Source organism: Trachypithecus francoisi, unplaced genomic scaffold, assembly GCF_009764315.1.
Source record: "Trachypithecus francoisi isolate TF-2019V2 unplaced genomic scaffold, Tfra_2.0 Lachesis_group11, whole genome shotgun sequence".
NCBI classification, from domain to species: Eukaryota; Metazoa; Chordata; class Mammalia; order Primates; family Cercopithecidae; genus Trachypithecus; species Trachypithecus francoisi.
In genome coordinates, this window is record NW_022681456.1 from 24,552,903 (window position 1) to 24,580,369 (window position 27,467).

General features: G+C 49.0%; 1 protein-coding gene across 1 annotated transcript in view; it reads left to right on the forward strand.

Moving 5' to 3' along the window:
- Window positions 1–9,061: 9,061 nt before the first annotated feature.
- CORO1C (coronin 1C) overlaps window positions 9,062–27,467 on the forward strand; it is a 119,836-nt gene continuing 101,430 nt past the window's right edge. Inside the window, exon 1 of the mRNA XM_033220730.1 lies at window positions 9,062–9,081. The gene's annotated coding sequence lies outside the window, so the exon portion shown is untranslated. The remainder of the gene's footprint in view (window positions 9,082–27,467) is intronic.

Here is a 27,467-nt window from a genome sequence, read left to right on the forward strand (position 1 = left end):
GGCACATGCCACCATGCCCGGCTAACTTTTCGTATTTTCAGTAGAGATGGGGTTTCACCATGTTGGCCAGGCTGGTCTCGAACTCCTGACCTCAAGTGATCTGCCTGTGTCAGCCTCAGGATTATGTTACTTTTATAATTTAAAAAATATGGCTGGGCTAGGTGGCTCACACCTGTAATCCTAGCACTTTGGGAGGCCGAGGCAGGTGGATCACGAGGTCATGAGTTCAAGATCAACCTGGCCAACATGATGAAACTCCGCCTCTATTAAAAATTCAAAAATTAGCCGGGTGTGGTGGCAGGCACCTGTAATCCCAGCTACTCAGGAGGCTGAGGCAGGAGAATTGCTTGAACCCGGGAGGCAGAGGTTGCAGTGAGCTGAGATTGTTCCACTGCACTCCAGCCTGGGTGACAGAGCGAGACACTGTCTTGGGGGGGGAAAAAAAGTAAAGATTTAATAAAAGAGGCCGGGTGCAGTGGCTCACACCTGTAATCCCAGCACTTTAGGAGGCCGAGGTAGGCGGATTATCTGAGGTCAGGAGTTCGAGACCAGCCTCAACATGGAGAAACCCTGTCTCTACTAAAAATACAAAATTAGCTGGGCGTGGTGGTGCATGCCTGTAATCCCAGCTACTCAGGAGGCTGAGGCAGGAGAATTGCTTGAACTTGGGAGGTGGAGGTTGCGGTGAGCCAAGATCATGCTATTGCACTCCAGCCTGGGCAAAAAGAGCAAAACTCCATCTCAAAAAAAAAAAAAAAAAAAGAGTTAATGAAATAATTTTTTTTAATTGAGCTAAAATTTGCTCACTAAGCTCCCAGGCCCATGGCTCTAGGAAATTCAATGGAGCTTTTTTGTGGAAGGCTCTTTCCTTCCCTCCCTCCCTTTGATGGCGTTGCATGGGTTGCCGGGAACACACATGGTACTTGTGGATCGCTGTAGCTCTCAGGCGCCAGGCAGGGGTTTACTGTCCTGGGCTGCAGCTGCTCCAGGTTGCTTGTGCCCACCCTTCTGAGTGTCTGAGGGTGGCAAGGGAACTGCATGGTGTGAAAACGGAAGCATAGCGCCCAGGGCTGGCTTCAGGGCAGTTGCATAGGACTCTGAATTTGCGAAGACCTTGCGCTTGTTTTTCACGTTCTGCTGTCACCATCTTGAAATTTCTCATCATTCTTAAACAAGAGCGTGGCCTTTTTGTTTTGCACTGGGTCTAGTAAATTATAGCCGGTCCTGGCAGCATTACCATTCGATCAAGGGTTTTGAGCAAGACAGCCCTGGGTCTCAATCACAGCTCCTTAATTTATACACTCTGCAACTTGGGACAAGTAACTGAATCTCTCTCCACCTCGGTTTCCCCATTTGGAAAACAGGAATAACCTCCCAGTGGTATTATAAAGACTAGCACTGTTGGTCTTTTCCTCTCGAAGTCCCCTCTCTCTCACTAGAGAGAGAGCTGTTTTCCTTTGTCTTTATTTTGCCTATTAAACCTCCGCTCCCAGACTCTTCGTGTGTGTCCATGTCCTAAATTTTCCTGGTACGAGATGACAAACCCCGGGTATTTACCCCAGACAATGTAGCCGCTTCATAATGGGGACCTTGTCTGGATACCAAGGTACAACATTCATCAGAACGGTGAGCGGAGGAGCAGACTCCACCTCTGACCTTTCATCTCAGGGCTCTCAGCCTCCATTTTAGAACCAAGTCAAATCAATAATGGGCATCCATCAGCCAGTAAAAAAGACCATTAGTGTGGCTGCCATTCTTAAAGACTTGGACGTGAGGCTTACTGGGGAGAACATGGAGAATCCCCCAGCACCCCTGGTTTGCTGGACATGTTTGAACCAGCTTCCTTTCATGGAGAACTTAGCTGTCACATGGGGCTGGAAGAGGTTCTAGAGCAACTGAGGATTTCTGGCTCGGGCTACCCCCTGGTGTTATCCAAAGTCTTCTAGACTGACCCCAGCCTCCAACTGTTGCTCCATGGGGTGCTGGCAATAGGATCTCCAACTTTGTGTTCTGTTTGTTTGTTTGAGAAGAGAATTGCTTGAACCCGGGAGGTGGAGGCTGCAGTGGGCCGAGATCATGCCACTGCACTCCAGCCTGGGCAACAGAGCAAGGATCTCCTGTCCTCTCTGTGTATGCAATGTGCAGGAAGTTTACAGTTCAGGGAAGTAATCTTGTTCGCTATGTAAATCAGACACCACCTCCTCAAACCTGACTGTAAAATCTGGAGCATCCTACGGTGGTGGCTCTTTTCCTCTTAGAAGTCTCTCTCTCGGCTGGGCGCGGTGGCTCAAGCCTGTAATCCCAGCACTTTGGGAGGCCGAGACGGGCAGATCACGAGGTCAGGAGATCGAGACCATCCTGGCTAACCCGGTGAAACTCCGTCTCTACTAAAAAATACAAAAAAACTAGCCGGGCGAGGTGGCGGGCACCTGCAGTCCCAGCTACTCGGGAGGCTGAGGCAGGAGAATGGCGTAAACCCGGGAGGCGGAGCTTGCAGTGAGCTGAGATCTGGCCACTGCACTCCAGCCTGGGCAGCAGAGCGAGACTCCATCTCAAAAAAAAAAAAAAAAGAAGTCTCTCTCTCACTAGAGAGACAGAGTTGTTTTCCTTTCTCTTTCTTTTGCCTATTAAAGCTTCACTCCTTACAAAAAAAAAAAAAAACAGGGTTGAGCCGGGCGCGGTGGCTTACGCCTGTAATCCCAGCACTTTGAGAGGCCAAGGCAGGCGGATCACGAGATCAGGAGATAGAGACCATCCTCGCTAACATGGTGAAACCCCGTCTCTACTAAAAATACAAAAAATTAGCCAGGTGTGTTGGCGGGCGCCTGTAGTCCCAGCTACTTGGGAGGCTGAGGCAGGAGAACGGCGTGAACCTGAGAGGCGGAGCTTGCAGTGAGCCGAGATCATGCCACTGCACTCCAGCCTGGGCGACAACGAGACTCTGTCTCAAAAAACAAAAAACAAAAAACAAAAAAAAACAGGGTAGCACTGTGTAACTAACATAAAGTAAATGCCCCTGAATCTTTATATTCTTTGTTTATAGAAAGTATTTAGCATAAGTAGCACAAAGTAATCCCTCAATGAGTAGTTGCTATAATAATTGTGGGGAAGACGGGCCGGCCCCCAAAGCCCAGGCCTTGCTGACAGGCGGCTTCTCATCTTAACTGACAACTCCCTTAGCATCTCCTGGAAGAGCCAATGGATGCAAACCCAAGCTCATTGGAGGAGGTGCTCAGCTACGATTTGCACTGTGTCTTCCCACTCCCCTGCCACTGACCTCGAGGGGACATGAGGTCTGCCTCTCTCCAGACAACAAACACCATTTGTCCTCGACCTGGACCTGACCGGTCTTTCCGAACAGGCAGTCAGGGAGGGGAAAGCCGTGAGCGGCCTGTGCGCGTGGGCTTGTCCCTGCTGTGATCCAAGTTACATCCTGTTCTGGCGTTGCTATGGCACAGCCAAAAACATCTGCCACAACAAACAGCTGGGACTGGCAGCTGGCAGCAGGGCTTGGATAGGCTGGGCACCAGTGGCCGGGCTGGAAAGGCGACAAAACTGAGCAAGGCCAGGAGCTGGGCAGTGATCTGGGAAACCTCCCCGATACCCCCAAACACATGCATACACACACACACACATGCACGTGCGCATACACATACACATACACACAAGTGCACACACACACGCACGTGCGCATACACATACACACATGCCCACACACGCACACACACATATGCACGTGCACATACACATACGCATACACGCACACATATGCATGTGCACATACACATACACACATACACACACGTGCGCACACACGCACGTGTGCATACACATACACACATGCACACACACGCGTACACACACATGCATGTGCACGTACACATACACACATGCCCACACACACACACACATGCACGTGCACATACACATATGCATACACACATGCACACATATGCATGTGCACATACACATACACACATACACACGTGTGCATACACATACACACATGCATGTGCACGTACACATACACACATGCCCACACACGCACACACACATATGCATGTGCACATACACATACGCATACACACACATGCACACATATGCATGTGCACATACACATACACACATACACACACGTGTGCACACACATGCACACACACGCGTACACACACATGCATGTGCACGTACACATACACACACACATGCACACACACACACGTGCGCATACACATACCCACATACACATACACACGCACGTGTGCATACACACAAACACGCATACACACATGCACGTGCACATACACGCATACACACACATGCACGTGCGCATACATGTACACATACGCATACACACATGCACACACACATACACACATATGCACGTGCACATATACATACACATACATACATGCACGCACATGCATACACACACACATGCATACATACACATATGCACACATGCTCTATTTAGGAGGCAAGTTGGCCTTCTAGGACAAGAGTTCCTAATCCTTCCTAGGAAAGGTTTCTAATTCTGCATTGTTTTTTTCCTGAAGTTCCTGAGAGAAGACGTCAAGTGCATAGCCCTAGAGGGACTGGGCTCTCCGAAATTCTTGCCCTCATCTAGGTCCCAGTCAGGCCCACAGAACTGCCCAAGGCCCTATCCTGCTCCCAAAATGGAATTCACTTTCCCGGTTGTTGTTATTGCTGGTGTTTTTCCTGATTAGTAAAACACAGTCATTGTAACAAAATCACATGACGCAGAAGAGTGACAACAGCTGTGCTCATGTGGCATAAGCCAGCTGCTGTGCCACATACCTCTCACTGACAAAATATATGTAGAAAGTGTTTAGAACAGTCCCTGGCCCTGGTAAGTGCTATACACTGCACCTGTAATCCCAGCACTTTGGGAGGTCGGGGGAGCGGATCGCTCGAGCTCAAAAGTTCATGACCAGTCTGGGCAACATGGTGAAACCCTGTCTCTACAAAAAATACAAAAATTAGCCAGGTGCGGTGGTGCACACCTGTAGTCCCAGCTACTCAGGAGGCTGAGGTGGGAGGATCACTTGGGCCCAGGACATTGAGGCCACAGTGAGCCATGATTGCACCACTGCACTCCAGCCTGGGTGATTAAGTGAGAGACACTGTCTCAATCAATCAATCAATCAATCAAGTAATTGTCAAAATGATCTGATTTTCCATGACAAGGTAGTGATATAGATATTAATAACACAATATCTAAAAGAGGAACTGAGGCTTGGAGAGGTGACATCACCTGCCTAAGGTCACATGATGAGTGTCCTACCTGGATTTGAATTCAGGTTACACCAGTGCTAAAGCTCTAAGCTCAGAATCTCCCTCCTTCCCCACCCTTTATGCGGCTGTCCTTAGTTCTTGAACACCTGCATGCTCCTTTCCCTCCCCCAGCCACAGTCCTGACCTGACCTCATTCCTGCTGAAGGCCCCAGGGGCCTGGCTGAGCTCACAGTTCTGGCCACAGATCCACAGCGGCGACACCCTGTCTGAAGCCACTGGGGATTCTTTTCACTAGTTTGTCCTGTATTCCTGGGCTCGGAGGGTCTTGGGAACTCTCTGCCTGTCCTCTCCCAAAACATGGACTTTGGACTTTGGGATATCACCCCTCTTCTGTCCCTGCCCACTTTCTGTGCCCTTTGGTAGGGGCTCATTGGGATTATAACAGTAATCATGAATGACAATTTTTTTTTTTTTTTGAGATGGAGTCTTGGTCTGTCACCCAGGGTGGAGTGCAGTGGCACAATCTTGGCTCACTGCAACCTCCGCCTCCCGGGTTCAAGTGATTCTTCTGCCTCAGCCTCCCGAGTAGCTGGGACTACAGGCACGTGCCACCACGCCCGACTAATTCTTGTATTTTTAGTAGAGATGGAGTTTCACCATATTGATCAGGCTGGTCTTGAACTCTTGAAATCGCGATCCACCTGTCTTGACCTCCCAAAATGCTGGGATTACAGGCATTAGCCACCATGCCCAGCCATTTCCTTTTTTAACAGACGGTTTTGCTCTGTCACTGGCTGGAGTGCAGTGGCACAATCACAGCTCACTGCAGCCTTGAACTCCCAGCCTCAAGCAATCCTCCCACCTCAGCCTCCTGAGTAACTAGGACCACAGGCATGTGCCACCACACCCAGCTAATTATTATTATTATTATTTGTAGAGATGGGGTTCCCCCTGTTTCCCAGGCTGGTCTTGAGCTTCTGGGCGCAAGTGTTCCACCTGCCTTGGCCTCCCAAAGTGGAAGGATTTGCAGATATGAGCCACTGCACCGGGCATGGATGACATTTCTTGAGCCACACTGGACAAGATGAGCCTTGTTACTATTTTTCAGATGAAAAAACTCAGAAGTTAAATGTCTTACCTAGATGGCCCAGACAGAATTCCAGAGCTGCCTCTTCCAGGAAGCCATTCCTGACAGCCCTCCCCTAAATGCTGAAGAGATAAATATTTAGTCTGAGCACCCCATGGATATGCCCAGGACGGTGAGCTCCCTGAGGGCAGGGGCTAGGTCAGGTTGATTGCTGTCTGCCCTATACCTGACATAATAGGTGCTCAATAAACACTTGTTGACTGACTGACTGACTGAATGAATGAATGATAGGGCTGATCTCTTTTCTCCTCTTGGGTCCTGAGAAGTTTGGGGAATCAGGCAAGTCTGAGTTTGAATCTTTGCTCTGCCACTTCCTGGCTGTGTAGCCTTGGCCCAGTTACCTAACCTCTCTGAGCCTCTGTTTCCCTCTCTGCAAAATAGGGGTACAGTCTGTGGGAGGGTTGGAGAGGACCTACAATGACCGGCACATAGTAGGTACTCTATGAACAGTCCTGTAGAGAGACAGTTCAGGTCCTCCCTGGAGTCAGCCTGTCTGGGGTTCAAACCTCCGCTCCAACACTGACCAGGTTGTATGACCTTGGACAAATCACTTTTCCTCTCTGGACCTCGTCTTCCAAATACGTATTTGGAATAATATTAGCACCAATTACTTGGTTGTAGTAAGAACTAAAGGAGGCAGTCCGCATAGTAAATCCTCCAGAAACACGGGCTTCTGTGACTTAGGGTGAGCTCCTGGAGGACAGACAGGTGTCCCATTTTTTCCATCCCACCCCAGAACCTTGCTCAGTGCCAGGCACATAGTAGGGGCACAGATTGCTGAAGGAACTGAGTCTCCATTTCTGTGGCTACGGGGCGTAGACCCAGAGAGCCAGGGCAGGTTTCCAGAACGCCCTCCCACAACAGGCCGACTCTCTTGTTTGTCCATCTCATTTCCCAGCTAGGTGGAGGCAGAGCAGCAGCCCAGCCCTGGCCTTCTCTGCCAAGCCTGGTGGGGGCCAGCGGCAGCTGCTCCTCCAGGGGACAGCCTGGGATGGAGGCTGGGAAGGAAGGGAGGTCTGGGGAGGTGGAAGCCCCTCCACAGTTAGCCCAAGGTCCCCAGGGGAACAAGCTACTCAGACAGGAGAGCTGGGGTTCAAGGCTACCAACTCTACTTATAGCTGTATGACCATAGACGCCTCGCTCCACCTCTCTGAGCCTTGCTTCCTGTGCTGTGGGGCTGGTGGCCTCATAGCATTGTCAGGAAGTAGATGGAGCATGAAGCATACAGTAAGTGCTCCATAAATGTACCGGTCATTGCTGCCCCTCTGACTTGTTGCAGTATAGCACCTGTCTTCTACAGATGGGGAAACTGAGGCCCAGAGAGAGGCAGTGACTTGTCCAAGGTCACAGAGCCTGTCTCTTGCTGGTTCCAGCTTCGGCCTTAGCCATTCTCCCTGCTCAACCCAAAGCTCAGCAGGGATGGGCTCCTGGGTGGACCAGGGAGGGGGTTCCCTTGGGCTGAGGGGGCAGGAAGGTAGGGGTGGAGGAAGGCTTCGACAAAACAGCCCCAGCCGGGGGCTGTGGTTCATGCCTGTAATCCCAGCACTTTGGAAGGCCAAGGCAGGCAGATCACCTGAGGTCAGGATTTTGTGGCCAACATGGTGAAACCTCCTCTTTACTAGAAATCCAAAAAATGTCCGGGCATCTGGCACACCTGTAATTCCAGCTACTCAGGAAGCTGAGGCAGGAGAATCACTTGAACTTGAGAGGCAGAGATTGCAGTGAGCCGAGATCGCACCGCTGCACTGCGCCACTGCACTCCAGCCTGGGTGACAGAGTGAGACCCTGATTCAAAACAAAACAAAACCAGAAATAGCCCCTCTGATGAAAGCCTTCTGGCTGCCAAACACTTTGGTTGTTTTCTCATTAATTCTGAAAACACTATTAAAATGGGATTATTCTTAATATTCCCATTTTGCAGATGAGAAAACTGAGGCTCAGAGAGTTGCCTAAGCACACAATGGGAAGAGGGAGGCTCTTGACTCCAGCCCCAGATCTGTCTGTTGAATGAAGGAAGAGACAGTGGCCCATTCAGGGGTGCACAGCGAGCTCTGTGGTTTGGTGAGTTCAGTCTGTCTCCCCCACCCCCAGATGACAGGTGAGAGGAGGACACAATGCCAGCAGCTCCTGGGCTTGGGATGTCATAGAAACTTCCAAAGGGGAGGAGAAAGCCCTGTCACCCTTGCTCCACTCCCACAGGTCGCAGAAGCTGCTCAGGGATGGCAAATGGGCGTGGAAGTTGCCTCCACAGCCCCAGGGGGCAGGGCAGGGACGCTCTGGGCCGGATGGGGGTGCCGGGCGCTGCCTCCCGCGACCACGCCCACAGGGTGCTCTGCTGCCCGCTGGACCTCCGCGCAGTGCCTTCGAACCGATGCAGACGCCCACCGGGCCACATCCCCCGGACTCCGGGGACCCCCTCCACCTGCCCAGCCTGGGCCTGGAGGTGCGACGGCCCGTCGTGTACCGTCTGGAGGAGGTGGCGCGCTGCCTGCACCTCCTGGAGCTCTCCAACTCCGAGGGTCCCCGCTGCGAGCCCTGCGTGTCTGCCGGTCTCCAGGTGCACAGGCTCCAGAGCGCCTCCCAGGGGACTCCGGGAGGCGCCTTTGCCTCCGATTCCCCTAGAGGGGACCAGCCAGTCCCAAGGTCCAACAGGAAGAAGGCAGAAAACCCCACACGAAAAGGTGAGCGCCACTGGGGGGCTTTCTTCCCTCCATTGGACCCACAGATTCTAGGCACAGTTATCCCTGAGGGCATCTGTGGGTCTGCATTCTCAGTATTGCTGTCCACTTGCCCTGTGGTTTCTGGAAAACTCCTGGCCCTCTCTGACCCTCAGTTTCTTTATCTCTGCCACCAGAGATAAAGGGATTGGACTTTGGTTTTTCACTCTTAAAACTGAAGACAAGACCTCATTTCTGTGGGAGGAGGGCTCCACCTGTGGGATTATAAGAAGAGCATCTGGGCCATATAAATCTTTTCCCTTTCCCCCCAAAAAATAGCTACGGAGCTACTTCTAGGGTTACAATATCTAATTCTTACAAAAACCCTCCCTGGGAAATGCTGTTACCCTATTTTATAGAAATGAAAACTGAGATTGGGCATGATGGCTCATGCCTGTAATCCCAGCACTTTGGGAGGCCAAGGTGGGCAGATCACTTGAGGTTGGGAGTTTGTGATCAGCCTGGCCAACATGGTGAAACTCCATCTCTACTAAAAATACAAACATTAGCCAGGCATGGTGGCAAGCACCTGTAATTCCAGCTACTCTGGAGGCTAGGAGAATCGCTTGAACCCGGGAGGTGGAGGTTGCAGTGAGCCGAGATTGCGCCATTGCACTCCAGCCTGGGTGACAGAGCGAGACTCTTGTCTCAAAAAAAAAGAGAGAAAAGAAAAGAAAAAACTGAGCTCATAGTGAGTGGGTTCAAGTTGCAGAAATGGGGTTTGAACCTCCACCCTCCTTCTAGGCCTGTCTGACTTCAAAGCCCTGTGCTTTTTCCACTAATAATTCAGATTGTCTCCATGAAAGCCACACAGGCTGGATTCTCAGCAGGAATGGCCAGGGACCCTCACTCTTGTCGGTGCCACCCCTCAGCTCTCTGAGGCCACTGCCCTGCAGGATCCTTGGGGATCCCTGGGGAACACCTCTCAGCTGATGTGGACAGGGTATCACTGGTGCAGCCTCATGCCATGACCCAAAGCTTCCAAATGGAATGGAGTAGGGCCCCCATCACAGAAGTCCAACAGGGACCCCTGAATTGGGTATGAAAGAGTGAGGGGAAGAAATGGGGGTTGTGTGGGGAGTTGGGTGTGGGAGTGTTCCTACCTGAGTAAAGAACTGATGGGCCAGGCTGGGTGCGGTGGCTCATGCCTGTAATCCCAGCACTTTGGGAGGCAGAGGCAGGCGGATCACAAGGTCAAGAGATTGAGATCATCCTGGCCAATGGTGAAACCCCATCTCTACTAAAAATAGAAAAAAAAAAAAATTAGCTGGGCATGGTGGTGCGAGCCCGTAGTCCCAGCTACTCGGGAGGCTGAGGCAGGAGAATCGCTTGGACCTGGGAAGCAGAGGTTGTAGTAAGCAGAGATCATGCCACTGCACTCCAGCCTGGTGACAGAGCGAGACTCAAAAAAGAAGAACTGGTGGGCCAGGTGCGGTGGCTCACCTCATGCTTGTATCCCAGCGCTTTGGGAGGCTGAGGCAGGCAGATCACTTGAGGTGCAGGAGTTCAAGACCAGCCTGGCCAACATGGCGAAACCCCGTCTCTATTAAAAGTACAAAAATTAGCCGAGCATGGTGGCAGGTGTCTGTAATCCCAGTTACTCGTGAGGCTGAGGCATGAGAAATGCTTGAACCCGGGAGGTGGAGGTTGCAGTGACCTGAGATTGCGCCACTGCACTCTAGCCTGGGAGACAGAGCAAGACTCAGTCTCAAAAAAAAAAAGAACTGGTGCAAAGGCCTGGAGGTAGAGGTGAGCGCCCCAGCTTCTACAAACTCTAAGCAGCCAGTGTCACAGGTGGGCAGACCATGCGAAGCCTTGTAGATCACTGGACTTGACCCTGAGAGCTCTGGGGAGCCAAGGTGAAACCCCATCTCTACTAAAAATAGAAAAAAAAAATAGCTGGGCATGATGGCGCGATCCTGTACCATCCTCAAGTGGGAAGATCATTTGAGTCCAGGAATTCGAGACCAGCCTGAGCAACAGGGTGAAACCACTTCTCTACAGAAAATACAAAGGCATCGTGGCGCACACCTGCAGTCCCAGCTACTGCAAAGAGGTGTGGTCAGCTTTTCCCTCTAGAGCTGCACTGTCCCATATGGCAGCCACTAGTTAAATAAATTAAAATTAAATTAAATTAATTTAAATAAATCAAATATTAAAACAGTTAATTAAATAAATTAATTTAAATAAAACTAAATGAGAAATTCTGTTCCTTTGTCACACGTGCCCTGTTTTAAGTGCTCAATGGCTCCCTGTGGCTACCCTATTGGACAGCACAGATAGAGAACATTTCCAGCATTGCAGAAAGTTCTGTAGACAGCACAGTGCTAGAGTTCACACAGGGTTCTGGGTGGGAAGTGTTTTGTGAGACCAGGGAGAATGGGTTCCAAGGATTCAGGGAGAGATGTACGTGCCCAGTGTCTCCCATGGTCCCTGGAATACAGCAATACAGCAGGTGCACAATGAGGGACCACTGAATGGACGAATGGCCTGGATTAGAGTGGGATGGTGGGATGGAGGTAAGAGGATGATGGCAGGAGAACTTCAGAAGGCTAAATTTTGTTGTTGTTGTTGTTGTTGTTGTTATTGTTGTTTGTTTTTTGAGATGGAGCCTCACTCTGTCACCAAGCTGGAGTGCAGTGGAGCAATCTCAGCTTACTGCAACCTCTGCCTCCCGGGTTCAAGCAATTCTCCTGCCTCAACCTCCCGAGTAGCTGGGACTACAGGCATGCACCACCGTGCACAGCTAATTTTTGTATTTTTAGTAGAGATGGGGTTTCACCATGTTGGCCAGGATGGTCTCGATCTCTTGACCTCATGATCCACCCACCTTGGCCTCCCAAAGTGCTGGGATTACAGGCATGAGCCACCGCGCCCGGCCTAAATTGGTGGGCCTTGATGACTGGTGAACGATGAGGGAAGCACTTCGGTCTGGCTTGGGCAGCTGAGTGGACAGTGGGATGTTTCCTGAGATGGGAACCCAGGAGAGAAGTCAAGTGTCAGGACGGGGATAAGCTCCCACCTGAGGGGCCTGTGGAACTGCCACGTGGAGATGTCTGGGAGGCCACTGGCTGCTTGGCCCTGGAGGTATGGGCCCGGCGGATTTGGGAATGCATGGGCCTGCCTAGGAGAGGATGAAACTGCACGTAGAAGGAGCAGGGAGAGGGCTCTGGGGACACGAACATTGGAGAGGTGGCCAGAGGGAGAAAGAGGAAAGGCAGCAGAGAGCAGTGCCGGGTCAGGCCTGTAAACCCGGACTGGGAGGCCCTGGATCCAGCCCTAGGAATTTGTCGGTGACCTTGGAAAGAGAAGATTCAGAGTGGGGAGAGAGAAGGAGCTAAAGCAGAAGCGAAGAGGAGGAGGCAGCGAGTGGGCTACGACTCTTGAAAAGTTTGTTGGTGAAGGAGTTAAGACTGGTACTGAAGGTCGATGCAAGGTTAGGGGAGATAATTTTTCCCTTGAGATGGAAAAGATCTGACCTTGTTCACAGGTTAAGAGAAAACGTGTGTGTATTGGTGGTGTTGCCTAAGGGAAAGACCAGTTCATAAATGGTATTTGTAACATGCTTGTAGGCTGAGGTGGCTCACACCTGTAATGTCAGTACTTTGGGAAGCCATAGTGGGAGGATCACTTGAGTCCAGGAATTCGAGACCAGCCTGAGCAACAGGGTGAAACCACTTCTCCACAGAAAATACAAAGGCATCGTGCCTGCAGTCCCAACTACTCAGGAGGCTGAGGCAGGAGGATCGCTTGAACCCAGAAGGTCCAGGCAGCAGTTAGCCATGATCATGCCACTACACTCCAGCCTCGGCAACAGAGTGAGACTCTATCTCAAATAGAAAAAAAACAACCAACCAACCAACAAAAACCCAGCATGCTTGAGAGTGTGCACCAGTTCGTACAGCGATCTTCTGAACATCCCAGCGAGGGAGAGTCTTCTTATTTATCCCCATTTCAGAGATGAAGAAACTGAGGCCCAGCGTGGCTCAGCAGTCTCCCCACAGTCACACTGGGCAGTTTTTCCTAATGTGCACAAAGACTTCATCCAGGCCAGCAGGATCTGGTTTTGAATCTGGTTCCTTAGGCTCTGCTCCCAGGTTAGTCCCCATGCTTTTCCTCCATTCTGTTTTGCTGTTGTTGTTGTTTTGTGTTTTGTTGTTTTCAGACAGACTCTTGCTCTATTGTCCAGGCTGGAGTACAGTGGTGTGATCTCTGCTCACTGCAACTTCTGCCTTCTGGGCTCAAGTGATTCTCCTGCCTCAGCCTCTCGAGTGGCTGGGATTACAGGCATGTACCACCATGCCTGGCTACTTTTTTTTTTTTTTGTATTTTCAATAGAGACAGGGGTTTTGCCATGTTGGCCAGGCTGGCCTCGAGCCCGTGACCTCGAGTGATCTGCCCACCTCAGCCTCCCAAAGTGCTGGGATTACAGGTGTGAGCCACCACACCCAGCTTTTTCCTCCTTTCTGGATAAACAAACCACAAAGTGACTGGGCGCAGTGGCTCATGCCTGTAATCCCAGCACTTTAGGAGGCCGAGGCGGGTGGATCACTTGAGGTCAGGGCTTTGAGATCAGCCTGGTCAACAAGGTGAAACCCCATCTCTACCAAAAATACAAAAGTTAGCCAGGTGTGGTGGCATACGCCTGTAATCCCAGCTACTCAGGAGGCTGAGACAGAAGAATTGCTTGAACCCGGGAGGCAGAGGTTGCAGTGAGCCGAGATCATGCCACTGCACTCCAGCCTGGGCGACAGAGCAAGACTCCATGTCAAAAAAACAAAACCAAACAAAATAAAAACAAGAACAAAACCACGAAGTGATAAAAAAAATTGAAGCACCAAAATTCCCAAGCGGAAATAATTTAGCCAGAGAGCAAGAGCAAGGGAAGTTGCTCACAGTACTGCAGTATTTTCAGAGTTACAACGTTTACATCCTGCCATCATCTCCTTCCCCAAATAGGATGTCTTCTGAATTTGCAATAATATAATAATTATGGCAACTATTTTTAATGCTCTTATTAGGTTATATACCTTGCTAAGTATTTAAATGTGATCTCATTAACTCTTGCAGCAACTATGAGAGAGTTAGGCTGTATTACTCTTTCTTTTTTAAGGTTAGCAATGGAGGCACAGAGAGGTGAAGTGACTTGCTCAGGGCCACACAGTACATCTTTGGCAGAGATGGAAGTCAAAGCAGGGTCTGTTTGTCACCACAGCTTGTGCCCATCTGTCAAACTACTTTATTAGTGTTAAAATCATAGCAGAAAGGCTTGTTATTCTGTCACATCTGGCTTGCTGACTGAGGTGGGGGAAAAGTTAGCGTCCCATTCTATCAGCTGATCAGCCTCTTCTTCCTTAGGGATATAATTGTCCTAAACCCCAGAAAAGGATGCCATTGGGTCTGCAGGGACTGCAGCAGTCTGGCTGGAAGAAACCTGTATTTTCAGCCAACTGCAATGGCTCACGCCTGTAATCCCAGCACTTTGGGAGGCCAAGGCAGGCAGATCACTGGAGGTCAGGAGTTTGAGACCAGCCTGACCAACATGGTGAAACCCTGTCTCTACTAAAAATACAAAACTTAGCCAGGCGTGGTGGCAGGCACCTGTAATCCCAGGTACTCAGGAGGCTGAGGCACGAGAGAGAATCACTTGAACCTGGGAGGTAGAGGTTGCAGTGAGCTGAGATCCTACCACTGCACTCCAGCCTGGACAACAGAGTGAGACTCCATCTAAGAAAGAAAGATAGGAAAAAGAAAGATAAGAAAGGAAAGGAAGGAAAGGGAGAGGAGGGGAGGGGAGGGGAGGCAAACCTGTATTTTCACCTGCAAAAAGCTTTTTGAAACTTAGGAGCCTTAGGGAAACAGGGACAGACAGAGCCACAGATTTCTTCCAGAAATGGTCTCCTTTTCTTTGCAATCCCTGGATAATGAATGTGTTGAGGTCAAGAAAAATGACTGGTGATTTCCTACTGAACTAGGGGAGGGGAAGAAGGAAGAGGATGAATGCCTGTTTATCATCAACAGGAGAAGGGGTGGCCCATGGCCCCTCCCTCCCTCCCTTCCTTCCTTCCTTCCTTCCTTCCTTCCTTCCTTCTTTCCTTCCTTCCTTTCCTCCCTTCTTTCTTTCAGCGGAGTCTCGCTCTGTTGCCCAGGCTGGAGTGCAAAGGCGTGATCTCGGCTCACTGCAACCTCTGCCTGCCAGGTTCAAGCAATTCTCCTGCCTCAGCCTCCTCCCGAGTAGCTGGGATTACAGGCGCCTGCCACCATGCCCGGCTAATTTTTGTATTTTTGGTAGAGACGGATTTCACCATATTGGCCAGGATGGTCTCCATCTCCTGACCTCGTGATCCACCTGCCTCGGGCTCCCAAAGTGCTAGGATTACAGGTGTGAGCCACCGTGCCTGGCCTCCCATGGTCTTTCCTTGTCTGGAGTGCTCAGTGTCCTAATCAGCGTAGGTGACAGAAAGGATTAGAAAGGTGGATGAGAGTCAATCCCTGGCATCTAGCTGGACAGGCTGTTGCTTAGAATCAAATCCCATTGGTGGCTGCTAAGCCTCTGATTTGAAAAGACAGTTTTGCTAAAGGGATGTTTTAGTTATGTGGGTATTCAGAAGCCAAAGTGCTCAGCTTCCATTTCCTTTCCTTCCTTCCTTCCTTCCTTCCTTTCTTCCTTCCTTCCTTCCTTCCTTTCTTTCTTCCTTTCTTTGTTTCTTTCTTTGTTTCTTTCTTTCTTTGTTTCTTTCTTTCTTTCTTTCTTTCGAGATGAAGTCTTTCTTTGTCACCCAGGCTGGAATGCAGTGGTGTGATCTTGGCTCACTGCAACCTCCGCCTCCTAGGTTCAAGCAATTCTCCTGCCTCAGCCTCCTGAGTAGCTGGGATTATAGACATGAGCCACCATGTCCAGCTAATTTTTGTATTTTTAGTAGACACGGGGCTTTACCATGTTGGTCAGGCTGATCTTGAACTCCTGACATCAAGTGATCCACCCACCTCGGCCTCCCAAAGTGCTGGGATTACAGGTGTGGGCCACTGCACCCAGCCCCCCAGCTTCCATTGTCTAGGGAGCTAAGGAGAATGCAACTCGGGCAGAATAGATTTATTAATAAGAACCTACTTCTTTCCTTCCTGCATTTGGTCCCATACTGGGACTCCGTGAGCCTCAGTTTTCTATATATACTATGCAGCTGCATGCCCAGCCACAGAAGTAATCATCGCTCACGGTGTGGTGATGTCTTCCCGGTTCTTTATCTGCGCATCTGCGTATATACCCATTATTCCATTGCATGGCTGTGCTGCAGTTAGCCAATCTTATATAGATATCTCAAATTTCTTACTATTACAAATAATGCTGTAATGAACATCTTTGTGCCTAAAACATTGGTAGCACCTGCTGTCCATCCTTAGGCCGGATTCTCAGAACTGGCAATGTACCTCCAAGATGGCCCCAACAACCCACGTCTTATCGTTCTCAGGCCTGCTATGCACCAAATGCGTGTGTCTCGTCTCATTGAAGCCCTAACCCCTCATATGGTGGATTTGGAGGTAATTGGGTTTGATGAGGTAATGAGCATAGAGTCCCCATGATGGAATGAGTGCCCTTGTAAGAAGGTGAAGAGACCAGAGCTCACTCTCTCCACCATGTGAGGACACAATGAGAAGGCAGCCATCTGTACACCAGGAGGAGGTCCCTCACCAGAACCCAACCATGCTGGCACCTTGATCTCAAACTTCCAGCTTCCAAAGCTGAGAGCAATAAATTGCTGTTGTTTAAACCATCCAGCCTGCAATATTCTGTTATGGCAGCTACAAATGACTAAGACACTGCCCCCGTGCAGTCGCCTTCCACCCTGAATCGGGGCTAGCCCGAGTAGATAATAGAATATGGTAGAAGTGGCCAGGCACAGTGGCTCATACCTGTAATCCCAACACTTTGGGAGGCTGAGGTGGGTGGATCACCTGAGGTCGGGAGTTCAAGACCAGCCTGACCAACATGGAGAAACCCCCATCTCTCCTAAAAATACAAAATTAGCCGGGTGTGGTGGCACATGCCTGTAATCCCAGCTACTCAGGAGGCTGAGGGAGGAGAATTGCTTGAACCAGGGAGGCGGAGGTTGCAGTGAGCCAAGATCTTGCCATTGCACTCCAGCCTGGGCAACAAGATTGAAACTGCGTCCCAAAAATAAAAGAATATAGCAGGAGTGACCCTGTGCGAATTTCAAGGTTGGGTCATTAAAGGCATTGCAGCTTCTCCCTTGAGTTTCTTGAATCGCTCTATCTGTGAGAAGCCAGCTGCTATGCTGAGGACACCCCAACAGCCTGTGGAGACGCCCACCTGACAAGGAGTTGAGGCTTCCTGCCAACAGCCAGCACTGACTTGTCAGCCATGTGGGTGAACTGCCTTGGAAGTGGACGTGGGATCTCAGTCAAGCCTTCATCCGATTGCAGACTCATGAGAGACCTTCAGCCAGACCCACACAGCTAGGCTGCTCCCAAATTCCTAACACACAGGAGATAAGAGGTAATCAATGACTTTGGTGTTTTAGGCCAATATATTCTGAGTGATTTGTTCCATAGCAGTGGAGCTAATAATACTAGATCAAAGACCAGAGCATTCTTAAGACTCATGATCTAGAATGCCATTTTTAGTTCCCTTTTATTTTCCTTTGTTTCTTTTTAGATAGACTCTCACTCTGCTTGCCCAGGCTGGAGTGCAGTGGTGCAATCTCAGCTCACTGCAGCCTCTAACTCCCAGACTCAGGTGATTCACCCATGTTAACCTCCTGAGTAGCTGGGACTACAGCCATGTACCATCATGCCTGGCTAGCTTTTTGTATTTTTAGTAGAGACAGGTTTCACCATGTTGCACAGGCTGGTCTCAAACTCCTGGACTCAAGCAATCTGCCCACCTCGACCTCCCAAAGTGCTGGGATTACAGGTGTGAGCCACCATGCCCGGCCACTTCTCTTTTCATATCACCAGATTGTCAGTTATTTTTTGTTTTCTCTTTTTGTGTTGTCATTGTGGTATTTGAGGCAGGGTCTTGCTCTGTCACCCGTGGTGGAGTGCAGTGGCGTGAGCACGGCTCACTGCAGCCTCAACGTCATGGGCTCAAGTGATCCTCCCACCTTGGCCTCCCAAAGTGTTGGGCTTACAGCCTTGAGCTGCTGCACCTGGCAAGATTTTCAGTTCTTGTACTGCATGTAATTGGCCTGCATGACATGTAATCCTGTACCAGGATTACAGGTGTGAGCCACCGTGTCTGGCTGTCTCTGCAGCTTTATATTCCACCCAGTGGGATTTGGGGGAGGATAAAAAGGACAATGTGTGTACAGTGGTGACCTAAGTGTCTCCAATGCAGGGCATGCTCGGTAAAGGGAGCTGCTGGGTATTTTTGCCATTCTTATTCTGTCTTGTCTAAAGAAAGTGTTTTTTTATTCATACATATTTTAGAAAGGTCATACATCCGTAGTCCCCTTTGCTGGCCATCAAATGGACAGAGCAGATGGCCAGGACCCAGTGGAGCATGATGAACCCTTAAGCGTCCCCCAGTGAATGGTGTGATCTCAAAGAGGCTACATCTTCCAGCTTGCCATGTGGGTCTCTACCCCATGATCCAGACTGGGTGGATCTCTGCAGACCTTCTAAGCATCTGATTACAGGTCCCATGCAGTAATGAGGCCAAGGTCACAGCCCGGGTCTCCCAGGGGGCCACTGGGCTGAGGTGGTGAGCACAGCTCTCACTCTTCCAGCTGCCTCATTCATTCTGGGCCCTGCTTCAGGCAGCTGGAGATGGCAGAGGGGAACCCACTGCATGGTAGAGGGAAAGACATTGAGTGTTGGCTCTGTGGTCTTGGCCAAGCCTCTATGAGCCTCAGTTTCTTCATCCCTAAAGTGGGAAGATTATGTATTTGTATTTGTTATCTATTGCTGTCTAACAAACCATCCCCAGGTGTTTGTGGCTTAAAACAATAGCATTTATGTAGCTCACCATTCTGGGGTCTGGTTTGGCTGTGAGTGTGCCAGCTGGAAGGTCAGCTAATGTCTAATAGTCTAGGGTGGCCTACCTCACATGTCTGGTGGTTGACAGCTGCGGGCTGGGGTGACGGGGTATGCCTGGCCTAGGGTGGCCTCCCTCACATGTCTAGTGGTTGACAGCTGTGGGCTGGGATGATGGGGTATGCCTGGGCCTTGGGACTCTCATTCTCCAGCAGAAGAGCCTGAGCTTCTTCAATTGGTGGCTGGGATTCAAGTGCAGCAAGAGAGACCAAGCTCCATATGCAAGCTCTTTTTAAGCCCCGTTTGTGTCACATTCACTGATATCCCTTTGGCCAAGGTATGGCCCGTGGTCAAGGCCAGAGTCAGGGTAGAAGGCAACACCACAGGGCTCCATGCAGGAGAATAATTTATAGCTATTTTTGCAATTGACCACAGTGTCCCAGGCAGAGATTTTGGGAAGAACAAATGAAAAATGGTAGAGTTCTGAGTAGTCACAAAATATTAGCAAACATTTGGCTGGGCGCGGTGGCTCATACCTGTAATCCCAGCACTTTGGGAGGCCAAAGTGGGAGGATCACTTGAGGGTCGGGAGTTCAAGACCAGCTGGTCAACGTGGCGAAACCTTGTTTCAACTAAAAATACAAAAATTAGCCAGGAGCAGGCATGGTGTTTCACACCTGTGATCCCAGCACTTTGGGAGGCCGAGGCAGGTAGATCACCTGGGTCAGGAGTTCGAGACCAGCCTAGCCAACATGGTGAAACCCTGTCTCTACTAAAAATACAAAAATTAGCCTGGTGTGGTGGCAGGTACCTGTAATCCAGCTACTCAGGAGGCTGAGTCAGGAGAATCACTTGAACCCAGGAGGCAGAGTTTGCATTGAGCTGAGATCGTGCCATTGCACTCCAGCCTGGGCAACAACAGTGAAACTCCATCTCAAAAAAAAGAAAAAGAAAGAAAAATTAGCCAGGTGTGATGGTGCATGCCTGTAATCCCAGCTACTCAGGAGGTTGAGCCATGAGAATCATTGAACCCAGGAGGTAGAGGTTGCAGTGAGCCGAGATCATGCCACTGCACTCCAGCCTGGACAACAGATCAAGACTCCATCTTAAAAAAGTAAAATAAAATAAAAATAATAGCAAACATTAATTGGAACATAATAGGGGCTCCAACATGTTGTATGAACAGTCCTCACTTTCCAGGCAAAGAAATGTGGTTCAGAGAGGTTGAATGACTTACCCAGGGTCACACAGCTAATTAGTGGGAGAGCTGGACTTGGAACCCAGAGCTGTCTAATTCCAAAGTTCGTGTTCACAGCAATCCCTTCTGCTGCTTCCAAGCACATGCAATTCAGTTCCAACATTAATAGGGATTAATAGAAGCCCCTATCTGGGATGCAAGCCCAGTTTCTCCATCCCTCATGAAGGCCTGACTTCATTTGAAAGAAGCCAGCTGACTGTTTTGCCTGTCATCTGTATTCCAGGATTGAGCACAGTTGAGCCTCGCACAAAGCAGAAACTAGAGAGCATTTGTTTGAATAAAAGAAATTGCCACCTATTTCCATAAGGATTTATGTATGCAGGCAGACGTGGAGGGAGCTGCTTTGCACCCCACGTTGCAAATACTAGCTCCTCCCTGCTACTAACAATTTTTGTGGCAAGATTATCTGTTTCTGAGCATATGTTCTCCCCATCTCAGCTTTCCTTAGGGAGAAAACTATTTTCTCACCTCTCAGAAAAGGACACTTAATGTAGGGAGAGAACAGATGATCTTACATCTAACTTTTCTGCTAGGAAAGGCAATAGCTGATAGGGGATATGATCAAAACCTGTAAAGGAAAAGGGAACGCATTTCCAGCCACCTGAAGGAGGAGCTCACGTGTTCCCAAGGGCCCAGGCCTGGTGTGATTCATCTTGGCTTGTTCAGGGATTCTTGATTGCAGGGAAGCACGTTGTGCTTGAAGTTCTGCCTGCAGCTCTGAAGCTGGGAGAGGGACCATGTGGGCTTGTTCAATTGGTTTCTCTACTTTTGTTTATACCTGAAATTTTCCATAATTAAAAACAACAGGCCAGGTATGGTGGCTTATGCCTGTAATCCCAGCACTTTGAGAGGCCGAGGTAGGAGGATTGCTTGAGCTTAGGAGCTTGGGACCAGCCTGGCCAACACAGTGAGACCTCTGTCTCTACAAAAAATACAAAAATTCACCGGGTGTGGTGGTGTGTGGCTGCACTCCAAGCTCCTCAGGAGGCTGAGGCAAGAGGACTGCTTGAGCCTAGGAGTTTGAAGCTGCAGTGAGCCTTGATCACACCACTGCACTCCACTCCAGGCTGGGTGACAGACTGAGACCTTATCTCAAAACAACAAAACAACAACAGAGCAATAACTCAACAATTTGGGCATGGAGGAGAGTACAGTGCAAGTCCTGAAGTCAGAAATACCTTCTTCTTCTTCTTCTTCTTCTTCTTCTTCTTCTTCTCCTTCTTCCTTCTTCCTTCTTCCTTCTTCCTTCTTCCTTCTTCCTTCTTCCTTCTTCCTTCTTCCTTCTTCCTTCTCCTTCTTCCTTCTTCCTTCTTCCTTCTTCTTCTCTTCTTCTTCTTCTCTTCTTCTTCTTCTTCTTCTTCTTCTTCTTCTTCATTTTGAGACGGAGTCTCGCTGTCACCCAGACTGGAGTGCAGTGGCGCGATCTCGGTTTACTGCAACCTCTGCCTCACCAGTTCAAGAAATTCTCCTGCCTCAGCCTCCTAAGTAGTTGGGATTACAGGTGCCCACCACCACACCCAGCTAATTTTTGTATTTTTAGTAGAGACGGGGTTTCTCCATGTTGGCCAAGCTGGTCTCAAACTCCTGACTTCAGGTGATCCACCTGCCTTGGACTCCCAAAGTGCTGGGATTACAGGCATGAGCCACCGCGCCCAGCCTAGAAATGGTGTGGGATTCTTAGCCTCAGTTTCCTTTTCTGTAAAATGGGCATGATAATAGGCCCTATACCCTAGAATTGCTGTGAGGATTAAATGAGATCTTTCCTGTAAAGCTCTTAGCCCAGGAAGAACTAATAAGGCTCCTTCTGTCCGAACAGCCTGGGTTTCTCAACCTCACTCCTATTGACATTTGGGGACTAATACTTCTTTGCTGTGGGGCGGGGTGGGGACTGTCCCATGCATTGTAAGATGTTCAGCAGCATTCCTGGGATCTATCCGCTGGATACTAGGAGCACCTCCTAGTCAACAACACTCAAATACTGTCTCCAGACACTGCCAAATGTCCCCTGGGGGGAGGTGGGGAGTAAAGTTGTCCTGGGTTGAGAACCACTGGCCTAATCCTTTGTTGTTATTAATTAGCAGTAATTCTCTTTTCCTGTGAGGCTGAATATTTGATTAGTGAGGGGAGCTTGGCCAGGCTGGGCTTTGGATACTGCAGCTCTTGCCTTTGCAGACAGCACAAGCAATTGCAAGGTTTATTGCCTCAGTAATGAGATTTATGTGGATGAGCGAGCACATTTTGTGCCAAGATTCATACTTAAGTTTTGAAAAATCTGCACGAGAGCATTATCTGGAAATTTTTCCAGCTGGAGTTCTACTGAGCTTGTCAAGGGGTGACATTGGGCTCAGGATCTTGATACAATACCTTGAATTTACAGAATTCCTTTCTTTCTTAAAAAAGACATAACTTGGCCAGACATGGTGGCTCATGCCTGTAATCCCAGCACTTTGGGAGGCTGAGGCGGGAGGTCAGGAGTTTGAGACCAGCCTGGCCAACGTGGCAAAAATTCTCCATCTTCACTAGAAATACAAAAATTGGCTGGCCATGGTGTTGCACGCCTGTAGTCCCAGCTACTCAGGAGGCTGAGGCAGGAAAATTGTTTGAACCCGGGAAGCAGAGGTTGCAGTGAGCTGCAACCAGTCTGGGTGACAGAGTGAGGCTCTATCTCAAACAAGCAAAAAAATTTAAAAACAAAAAAGACAATAACTTTTCTGATTTCCAATGATTAAATATACTTTGCAGAAAAATTAGAAAATACAGAACAGGAAACGTGAAAAAGAAACTTACCCATTGTGATGTTTAATTTTTTTTTTTTTTTTTTTTTTGAGACGGAGTCTCCCACTGTTGCCCAGAATAGAGTGCAGTGGCACAATCTTAGGTCACTGCAACCTCCATCTCCTGGGTTCACATAATAATTTTCCTGTCTCAGCCTCCTGAGTAGCTGGGAGTATAGGTGGGTGCCACCACACCCGGCTAATTTTTGTATTTTTGGTAGAGATGGGGTTTTGTCATGTGGCCAGGCTGGTCTTGAACTCCTGACCTCAGGTGATCCACCCACCTCGGCTTCCCAAAGTGTGGGGATTACAGGTGTGAGCCACCGTACCAGGCCAGTGATGGTTAATTTTATGTGTCACCGTAACTGGGCCACAGGATGCCCACATATCTCATTACACATTATTTCTGGTGTGCTTGGGAAAGTGCGTTCAGAAGAGATTAACATTTGAATCAGTGGACTGAGTAAAGCAGGTGGCCCTCTCCAATATGGATCATCCAACCCACTGAGGGCCTGAGGAGAATAAAAAGGCTGAGAAAGGTTGGATGCGCTTTCCCTCTGCCTGTTTGAGCTGGGACGTCAGTCTTCTCCTGCCCTTGGAGCTCCAGAGTCTCAGGCCTTCAGCCCTGGACTGGAATCTCCACCATTGGGCCTCTGGTTCTCAGACCTCTAAACTACACCACTGGCCTCTCTGTGTCTCCAGTTTGCAGATGGCAGATTGTGGCACTTCTCAGCCTCCATATTTGCATGAACCCAAACTTTGTGGTATTTTTTTGTTTGTTTGTTTTTGTTTTTGAGACAGGGTCTTGATCTGTCACCCAGGCTGGAGTATGGTGGCACAATCACGACTCACTGTAGCCTCAACCTCCCAGGCTCAAGCAATCCTCCCACCTCAGCCTCCCAAGTAGCTGGGACTACAGCTGTGCACCCCCAAGCCTGGCTAATATTTGTATTTTTTGTAGAGATGAGGTCTCACTATGTTGCCAGGGCTGGTCTGGAACTCCTGGGCTCAGGCCTTCCTCCTGCCCTGGTCTCCCAAAGTGCTGGGATTACGGGCATGAGCCACCGTGCCTGGCTGATTGAGGATTTCAGTGTATGAATTTGGGTGGAACACGAACTTTCGGACCATGGCATACATTTTCATAGTATGTTTACTGCCACATATTTAACGTTTGTGTGCTTTTTTGGTATGACTTTCTGTTTAAAATGATCCCCAAGTGTAGTGCTAAAGTACTGTCTATCTAGTATCCCTAAGCACAAGAAGGCTGCAATGTGCCTTATGGGGAAAATACATGTGTTAGATACACTTCATTCAAACATGAGGTATTATGGTATTGGCTGTGAGTTTGATGTGAATGAATTGAAGATATATATATATATATATATATATATATTTTTTTTTTTTTGAGATGGAGTTTCCCTCTTGTTGCCCAGGCTGGAGTGTAATCACATGATCTCAGCTCACTGCAACCTCTGCCTCCCGGGTTCAAGCAATTCTCTTGCCTTAGCCTCCCGAGTAACTGGGATTATAGGCATGCGCCACCAAGCCCGGCTAATTTTTAGTAGAGACGGGGTTTCTCCATGTTGGTCAGACTGGTCTTGAACTCCCAACCTCAGGTGATCTGCCCATCTCGGCCTCCCAAAGTGCTGGGATTACAGATGTGAGCCATCGTGCCTGGCCCCACAATATATATGAATCAACAATACTTTATATGGCCAGGCGTGGTGGCTCATGCCTGTAATCCTAGGATTTTGGGAGATAAAGGTGAGAGGATCACTTGAGCCCAGGAGTTTAAGACCAGCCTGGGCAATGTGGCAAAACCCCGTCTCTACCAAAAACAGAACTAGCAGGGCACGGTGGTGCATGCCTCTAGTCCAGGCTACTCAGGAGGTTGAGGTGGGAGGATCACCTGAACTGGGAGAGGTTGAGGCTGCAGTGAGCCGTGATTGCTCCACTGCATTCCAGTCTGGGCGACAGAGTGAGACCCTGTCAAGAAATAAAAAAAGCGGGGGGTGTCTTTAAACAGAAACACGCATAAAGATAGGTTATATACTGATTGGTTGACTAAAATGTTGTTACCAAAAGCTTGCAGGGCCCTGACCATGTATTTCCCCTAGGAGCAATGGTTTAGTATTTGGTAATTCAGTGTTCTTGGTGACTTTGTAGAAAAAGTACCACGAATAATGAGAATTGACTCTATCTGCGTATGTGATCATGAGAATTACTTTAGGATACATTTCTGGAGTGAAATTATTGGGTCTAAATAGAACACCTTTTCTGATATCTTTGGGTTTGTATCAGGTAGCTCTCACTGTGTAACAAACCTCCCCCAAATTCAGTGACTTGAAATAATAAGTATTTATTATTTATTCACAAGTTGAAAGCAGGCTGGGGGTTTGGTTGATTTGGATTGGGCTCAGTGGGTCTCTGCAGGGCTTGCGTATGTTTGTGGTTGATGGGGGTTGGCTGGTCCAGGATAACCTCACTCGTGTTGGAGTTGATGCTTCTCTTCTTCCAGTAAGGTTGCCTGGGCTTGTTCAAACATGGCAGCCTCAGGGTTCCAGGGGAGCAAGTGGAAATGTTCAAGATCTCTTGAGGCCTAAGCCTAGAAATGCCAGAACAGTTATTTCTGTTGCATCCTATTGGCCAAAGCAATTTAGAAGGCCAGTCGAGATTCAAGCACTGGGAAACAGATTTTGTCTCTTGATGAAAAGAACTGCAAAGATATATTGCGAAGGGCTCAAGTGATCCTCCCACCTCAGCCTCCCAAAGTGCTGGGATTACAGGCATGAGCCACTGTACCCAGCCCAGACACTGTATTTTTCTTTTTTTTTTTTTTCTTTTTGAGATGAAGTTTCACTCTTGTCACCAAGGCTGGAGTGCAATGGCGTGATCTTGGCTCACTGCAACCTCTGCCTCCCAGGTTCAAGCAATTCTCTTGCCTCAGCCTCCTGAGTTGCTGTCAGGCACTGTATTTTTATTTATTTTTATTTTTTATTTATTTTTTTTTTGAGGCGGAGTCTCGCTCTGTCGCCCGGACTGGAGTGCAGCGGCCGGATCTCAGCTCACTGCAAGCTCCGCCTCCCGGGTTCACGCCATTCTCCTGCCTCAGCCTTCCGAGTAGCTGGGACTACAGGCGCCCACCACCTCGCCCGGCTAGGTTTTTTTTGTATTTTTAGTAGAGACGGGGTTTCACCGTGTTAGCCAGGATGGTCAGGCACTGTATTTTTAAGGAAACTTTTATTTTAGGATAGACTTTGATTTACAGAAAAGTTGCAAAGTAGTACAGGGTTTCCATATACTCCCACACCCAGTTTCCTCTGTATTAACATCTTATGTTTCTATTTTATGTATTTTTTTGTTAGAGATGGGGTCTCACTATATTGTCCAGGCTGGTCTCAAACTCCTGGGTTCAAGTGATCCTCCCAAAGTGCTAGGATTACAGGCGTGAGCCACCTCGTCTGGCCAATTTTTTTTTTTTTTGAGATGGAGTCTTGCTCTGTCTTCAGGCTGGAGTGCAGTGGCGCAGTCTTGGCTCACTGCAACCTCCACCTGCTAGGTTCAAGCGATTCTCCTGCCTCAGCCTTCTGGGTAGCTAGGATTGCAGGCATGCGCCACCATGCCCAGCTAATTTTTTTTTTTTTTGTATTTTTATATTTTTTGTATTTTTGTATTTTAGTTTCACCATGTTGGCTAGGATGGTCTTGATTTCTTGACCTCGTGATCCGCCTGCATAGGCCTCCCGGAGGGCTGGGATTACAGGCGTGAGCCACTGCGCCCGACCGCCTGGCTGATTTTTTATATTTAATCAGAGTAGGAGCTGTGTAGATCCCTGAGCCAGAGGTTTTCTCTGGTGAATCAGATCTTCTTAAGCTTGTAGTGGTTCCTCTTATTCTTAGACATGGAGAATGTGGCACACCCTATCAAGAAGTAGACTCAGTGCAGTGGGGCCAGTAGTGTGGCCATGAGCAAGAGGCTTTAGCTCTCTGAGCCTCAGTTTCTTCCTCTGTAAAATGGGGATTAAAAAAGCCATTTCATTGAGTTAATGCCTGGATACATTTTGGTATCACTGGCCTGGTGGGCAGTAAATGCTTAATAAGTACCAGCTCGACTGTAGTATTTATCTGTGTTAAGGATCAGTGGCAGGTGCTCTCACAGACATAATCTCCATATATCTCAGATGAGCATCATTTCTCTCCACTGAAGAGATGAGGAAACAGAGACTCAAAGAGGTGGCATAACTTGACCAAGATCACAAAGCCAGGAAATGGCAGGACTGGTCATCATACCAGGGCTTCTGGCATTAGCTCAAACCATCATGGCTA